Below are 7,857 nucleotides of genomic sequence, written 5' to 3'. Positions count from 1 at the left end.
GCTTGCTCTGCAAACTCTGTAATTGCTTACTCTGAAAATTACTGATGGTATAAAAACTGCTGGAAACTGAGACCGGGTGAGAGTTCCACCTGTGGAAGGGACACCTTGCCCAGGCCGTGTGATCCTTGCCCAGCCGCGTCGATTGACAGGGCTCTCCCGGCAGTGGGGCGTGGATGTTGTGAGTAACTGATTTGATGTGAAGTAATTGATTTGATGTGTTCTCTTTTCGGTTAACCTGGTGTTTCTCTTTCCGGTTGATTTGTGTCATTTCTCTTCAGCCGATGTGGGTGTTTTCCCTTTCCAGTCGGGCTGATGTTTTTTCCTCTTAATATTTGACCTATTTGATCTGTTTGCAGACTGTCACCTTTACTATCCTCTATATAATAAAATATACCTTCAGCCCATTTGTTTGGAGTGGAAAGTGTCTTTTACGTCTCCGATCGAATCCCCGAACCTCTGATGACATAATTGGCACTGTGAGCAGGATTCGATTAAGGAGATGCCTTTCCTATTCAAACGAAAGGTAACTGAAGCCAAGGTGGAAGAAATTCCAGGATGGGAGGACCCTCCCTTTTGCACTCTGGCTGGGGAGTGGGCTCGTAGGTCAGGGTTATGTGAAGCTTGGGATGCTCGTCTGCGACAATTTGAACCGTTGGATGTGACCAAAGCTTTGCAGACGGTGGAAAGGAAAAAGAAAGATGATGTTTCTTTTTTGGCACGGCGAGGTTGGTGTTTGTTGACTGCTTATCGTCGGGCTATAGAAGATAGGGATAAGATACAGAAAGAGAAGGCACTCTTGGAAAAAGAGAATTCAGATTTGCAGTCTCGCTTGGCTATGATTCAATGTCAATATCATGCACTGGGGGATCAGGCTCGTAACTACCAAGCTATAGCAGAAAAGGCTGCTGTAAGAGTTGCCAAATATAAATATAGAAAGAGGAGAGGAAAGGTAAATGAACGAAAAGTTCATATGGCCATAGCATCGGCCGGTCCTAAGTGGGACCCGGACACATGGGATGGTGATATCTGGGATGATGATTCTGAAACTGATTATGAGGAAGAGGAAAAACCGCCCAAACGCACAGAGGCACGTCCTCTTCGCCGTCGGCGGATGGAAATGGATGGTAATCATCCTGTAAGGAAAGATGTGATTGAGGATTTTAACCAGCAAGAAATTTCTGACATTTTAGCCCGGGCTACACAAAAGCCTGGAGAAGCCATCATAACCTGGCTTGTTCGCCTATATGATATGGGCGCTACAGGAATTAATCTGGATGCAGGAGATGCTTTTAAATTTGTAATTTTGTCCAATGATCCAGTAATACGGGGAGCTTTCAGAGATTGGAGCATGAATGCTCACCCCCCAAATGATCGTGGACAAGACACTGATGGTACGACTTTATTGGCTCTTGCAGTAAAAGGAGCTCAAGATAAATACCCCACGGATGATATGTGGCCAGACACTAATAGACCCTGGTATACTTTAAAAGATTGTGTTCAAAAGATGAGAGAAGAAACCATGAAGCGGGCTGTGTTTCTGGGGTGTGGTGAAGCTTTAAATGAAATGACTTTAAGTGTCCAGGTGCGAAACAGGTTGATAAAAACTGCACCTCCGGCATACAAACAAATAATTACAACCCTTCTCATGAATGAAACTGAAAGCCCTATATCAACACTTGCAGATAAGATTATGCAGCTAGCAGACTTGGGAGACTGGCAGACAACTGAAAACTCTCCAAGAAGAGAAAAAAGAGAAACATTCTTTAAAAAAGATAAAATAACTCGAGGTGATATGTTTTTGGCCCTACTCCAGGCAGGAGTACCTAAAGACCAGATTGATGGAGTTGACACTAGAGAATTATGGAAACTATATAAAGAAAAAGGGCTGAATGTAAAACAAGTGAACAGAAGGGACAGTATAGAGAATGCTTCCAACCCAGTGCCTACTGCACCTAGTGCACCACCTCCTCCCTTGGATCCTCTTCTTGCTGACTTATGTGATTGAGGGGAAGGCCAAACCTCTGTATCGATTAGTGCCACTATAAGAAAAGATATTAGACCACATGTACCAATTAAAATATTTTGGAAGAATGGATCTACAACTAGTGTGAAGGCACTTGTGGATACAGGGGCAGAGGCCACCCTTATCTATGGGAATCCAACTAAGTTTCAAGGTACATCAATTCTGATAACTGGATTGGGAGGAAAAGAAATCCAGGCAGTTACCACTAATCTTTCTATGCAAATTGGGCAACTACCCCGGCGCACATATCTAGTTATGATTGTACCAATACCAGAATATATAATTGGGATTGATATTCTAAAAGGATTGACATTAAATTTGGCTGATGGACAATACCAATTTGCTATTAGAGCTTTGTCTTTTCATATTAATGCTGTAATTGTGGGATGTTTGCATCATGAAGTAGAAATTCCACCTGCCACGCAAGTGATCAATCAAAGACAGTATCGCATCCCTGGAGGACAGCAAGAAATATCTGAGACCATAGAAGATTATTTGGCTGTAAAAGTCCTTCACAGAGTAACTACAGCCTGGAGTAATCCTATCTGGCCTGTTAAAAAAGGTGATGGGACATGGAGAATGACTGTAGATTACAGAGAACTAAACAAAGTGACTCCGGCTATTCAAGCGGCCGTCCCTGATTTGATTACTCTTATAGAAAAAGTGCAATGTTATCCAGGCACTTGGTATGCAGTCATAGACTTGGCTAATGCCTTTTCACCATACCTATACCTAAAAGTGTCCAAGAACAGTTTGCTTTCACGTGGCTGGGACAACAATATACCTTTACTAGACTTCCTCAGGGATATGTGCATAGTCCCACTATCTGCCATCGACAGGTTGCTGAAACCTTGGCAAAGGTACCTGCTTCTGATGATGTCCAAATAGTACATTATATAGATGATATTATGATCCAAGGAAATGAAGAAGAAAAGGTACAACAACAGTTAGAAAAAGTAATGGACATACTTGAGGAGGATGGATGGAAAACTAATCCAGCTAAAATTCAGGGCCCGAGTTCAAATGTTAAATTTTTGGGAGTACTTTGGAATAATGGAAAACAAGAAATTTTACCTAAAGCTAGACAAAAGATATTAGATTTTGCAGCACCTCGTAACAAAAAGGAAGCACAAAAATTTATTGGATTATTTGGATTTTGGAGGGCACATATTCCACATTTAAGTCGGCTCCTTGCACCTTTATATAAAGTTACCAGGAAAAATATGAATTTGAATGGGGAATGGAACAAAAGAAGCTTTTGAAGCAGCCAAGCATGCTATTCAGACTGCTTTAGATCTATGGCCAATTAAACCGGGACCCATTGAGTTACAGGTAGATGTCATTGATCAGTATGCCAGCTGGAGTCTATGGCAAAAACAAGGTGCCCGACGTTATCCTCTGGGATTTTGGAGTCGCAAGCTTCCCTGTTCCAGTGAAAGATATAGTCCTTTTGAAAAACAGTTGTTAGCCTGCTACTGGGCTCTAATAGACTCAGAAAGCCTTACCCTGGGACATGAGGTAATTATGCGACCCCAAATACCCATCATGCAATGGATTCATAGCACGCCTGTTACTCATAAAATTGGACAAGCACAAGAATTTAATATTATCAAATGGAAATGGTATATTCAAGACCGGGCCAAACCTGGCCCAAAGGGGTTGTCTCTATTGCATGAACAAGTGTCTCAATATAGCAGTGAACCAACTGTGTCACCTAAGACTGATATAACAGAATCTCCTGTTAAATGGGGTGTCTCATATGATCAATTGACTGAAGAACAACAAAACCATACGTGGTTTACAGATGGTTCTGCCAAAATGATATCAAGCTCACGGAAATGGAAAGCAGTTGCCTATAACCCATCCACCCAACAAACAATTGTCACCACCGGAGATAATATGAGTAGCCAATATGCTGAACTCTATGCGGTGTATCAGGCACTTCAACAAGAACAGGGGCAACAATGTCATATATACTGATTCGTGGGCAGTGGCACAAGGTTTGGCAACGTGGATGCCACAATGGAAAAAACATGATTGGAAAATTAATGATAAAGAAATATGGGGAAAGAAATTATGGGAAGACATATGGTTATGGTGTCAAAATACAATTGTTACTGTATTTCATGTTGATGCTCACAGTTCTTTAATTTCTGCAGAACGAAAGCATAATTCTCATGCTAATCAGCTGGTGCAGATTCGTGCAACGCACAACCCAGGCTTAGCACAATGGGTCCACGAAAAGAGTGGACACTTGGGAGAACAAGCTTCATACAGGTGGGCACAACAAAGGGGAATCCTTGTCACCCATGATGATATTGCCACTGCAGTACAACAGTGTCAGTTATGCCAACAGTTAAATAAACGGGGAGTTCCACACCCCTACCAAGGTCATATCCAAAAGGGATTATTTCCCGCCCATACCTGGCAAATAGATTTTATTGGACCATTGCCAAATTCTTGTGGATATACTTATGCTTGCACTGCTGTTGATACATATTCTGGTTATTTATTGGCTATACCAGCTAAAGTGGCCACCCAACAGAGTGCCATAAAATTATTAGATACAATCAAGTTATATTATGGAACACCAAGGCAAATTCAGAGTGACAACGGTTCCCACTTTACAGGTAAGTTGATTCAAACCTATACCAAGGAAAATTATATAGAATGGATTTATCATATACCTTATTACCCCCAAGCTGCAGGCCTCATAGAACGAATGAATGGATTGCTTAAACAACAATTGAAGAAACTTGGTCATGGCTCATTAAAAGGGTGGCACAACCATCTAAGTACTGCTCTAAATGTGTTAAATAACAGGCCACTAGGCCCTAATGAGACTCCTCTGTCAAGGTTGTTACCAGCAAAGATTACAGAAGTGGCAGCCGCCACCCATGAGTTTATGACCTTAACCTATTGGCCCCTGACTCAGTCTGCTAAACCGCCTTTTAGGTGCCCACGGCCGAAGCGGCTGGATTGGATTTATCTACTGTTCATTCTATTCAATTGCCCCCAAGAGGCAGTCTATAGTCCCTACTGGGATAGGGGTACAATTTCCCAAAAATACCTTTGGTTTGTTAAAAGGACGCTCTGGACTGGCAGCAAAAGGTATTGATGTACTAGGAGGAGTTATTGATCCAGATTATCAAGGAGAAATAAAATTTATATTATATAATGGTAGTGACACAGTACTAACTGTAGAGTCTGGGGAACGAGTGGGACAATTATTGGTGCTTCCCCTCCTGACTCCAAATGTGTCACAAGGACAACCTCCAAGTGAATTAACTAAAAGAGGAATGCAAGGATTTGGGTCTACAGATGGATGGAAACCTGGAGCAAAGGTGTGGGTGACACATCCACCCAATGCGGCTCCACGTGCCGCAGAAGTAGTGGCCCAAGGGCCCACTGCAACGCTCATAGTAATGTATCCAGGAAATGAACAATTATATCATGTTCCTAAAAATTCTGTTTCTTTGCGTGAATAGATATTCCTGCTGTGTTTGCTATGCTGTGCTGCACTTCCATGTCTGCTGCAGACCTACATGCCAACTAATGTCTCCGTAGGACAACCTTTGACCCTGCACTGCTGGACCAACTGCTCTACACCAGTGGGACCTATAACCTGGACTATGAATGGCCGAGAAATTTGGTCTCAGAAACATCAAGCAATCTCTCAGTATAAGCCTATATCTGACCAGTCACGGAGAACTGGTTATAATTTCTCTATTAATTACCCTGCCTTCTGCTACCCTCTGTGATGGGGGCTGGTCTGGACTTCTGCAAGCTAATTTGTTAGGCCTAAGTGTTATCTTATCTAATGTTACCTTTGATGCTGTACATGATTTGCAAGATCAAGTTAATAACATTTCATATTCTAAGGGGTTGTTTGATTGGTTACCTTGGGGTTTGGGTCCTTTATTGCGAGATAGTTTTATAATTATTGTAGTCATTGGATTTTGGATTCTTGGATGTGCCTTATGTACTTGCGTACGAAGTTCATTGTCTGTGCGTATGGTGTCTTATGGTTAATGGAGACGGCCACGGCCGAATATGTCTTGACATGAGTACAGCCATGTTTGGCGCTCCATTGACCTACAGCCACCAGCACAAAAAGAAATACAAGGCTGCTTTCTGCGTGGTGGGAACTGGCCCTTCTCTCACGGAGGGAGTTGCAAGTTGTAACATTTCAAGGCTCTTGGAGCGTCGTAGCACGCAGGATGGACTGGCCATCTGTGCCGGGCTGGGACGATAACCAAAGAGAACAATGCACGTCACGCAACTACTGGGCTGGGGCGTTAGCCAGGGGCTCAGTGCACGTCGCCACTGATAACCATTTGTGCATGGGAACACTAAATGCTTGCTCTGCAAACTCTGTAATTGCTTACTCTGAAAATTACTGATGGTATAAAAACTGCTGGAAACTGAGCCCCGGTGAGAGTTCCACCTGTGGAAGGGACACCTTGCCCAGGGCGTGTGATCCTTGCCCAGCCGCGTCGATTGACAGGGCTCTCCCGGCAGTGGGGCGTGGATGTTGTGAGTAACTGATTTGATGTGAAGTAATTGATTTGATGTGTTCTCTTTTCGGTTAACCTGGTGTTTCTCTTTCCGGTTGATTTGTGTCATTTCTCTTCAGCCGATGTGGGTGTTTTCCCTTTCCAGTCGGGCTGATGTTTTTTCCTCTTAATATTTGACCTATTTGATCTGTTTGCAGACTGTCACCTTTACTATCCTCTATATAATAAAATATACCTTCAGCCCATTTGTTTGGAGTGGAAAGTGTCTTTTACGTCTCCGATCGAATCCCCGAACCTCTGATAACACAAATGAAGTATACTCTGTGCCAATCTTTTGGCAAGAGTCAATGAACCCTCAGCCGTGCGCTGTGTACTCTTTGGCAGAAATCTCTTAGTTTAAAAACATAGCTAGTTCTTGTCTTTGGAAACCATCATTTCTTCCATCTTGGTGTTCATCTTCCATTTTTGAAATATCTAAGCATCAATTCAGCTTAAAAGCTGTATGCTTAATAGATTTTTAAGAAGTTTTTAGAGTTTTCTTGACGGTTGAAGTCAGAAGGAAACCGTCATCTTCAGTGTCTGCTTTTTACTGTACATGTCACTCCCCACCCAGTCCCCAGGGTCCGGGCACAGAAGACAGTCCCCACAAAGGTGTGCCCGGGTGCATCCTCAGTGGGCAGAAAACCATCTGAGGCTTGAGCTGCCAGAGATCTCAGCTGCCACTGACTCCAAGAAGGAGGGACTTGCCCAAGACAGAACCAGACCTCTGTTTCCCCACATCACATGGTTTGTGTTCCTTGTGGTAACTGCGGCCCTTTTAGCCATCCAGATCTTTGTCACACTGCAGCCCCCAGATGAGGTCCCATCTTCAGGGAAATCGCCCCAATCCCGCTGCTCCACGTTGATTTTCTCCTTCACCATCCTACAGCCTTTAGGATATTTTACAGCACTGCCTGCCATGCTCACCTTTAGCAATTAAAAACCTTCCTGTATCATCCACCGTTTTTTCCCTTCTGTCTCTCCAATTTAAAAGAAAAAGTGAGAGTTGACTAAAGCCTTTCCGGTTCCAGTCACTTTTCTACCTAGGATCTTTCTCCTCCGTGTCACCTCCTGCCCCGACCTCCAGGAATAAACTCGCATTTGCCATTTTAAAGGGCCTACTGTCATGGGTATAAAGGAGCTCTCCCATCCCCCACTGGCCCCCAGCCTGCCTTCCGCATTCTGGGAAGGAAGAGTCCCAGCTCCGCTGATGGAATTCAGCTCCCGGGATCAGCTGGCTATGGAGGGCCGTGTCTCCAAGTCATTGACTTCCTGCAT

This window comes from Ceratotherium simum, chromosome 28 (genome assembly GCF_057802395.1).
Source record: "Ceratotherium simum simum isolate JZ-2026a chromosome 28, ASM5780239v1, whole genome shotgun sequence".
Taxonomy (NCBI): Eukaryota; Metazoa; Chordata; class Mammalia; order Perissodactyla; family Rhinocerotidae; genus Ceratotherium; species Ceratotherium simum.
The sequence above is the reverse complement of the archived record's forward strand: the minus strand, read 5'-3'. Positions refer to the sequence as shown.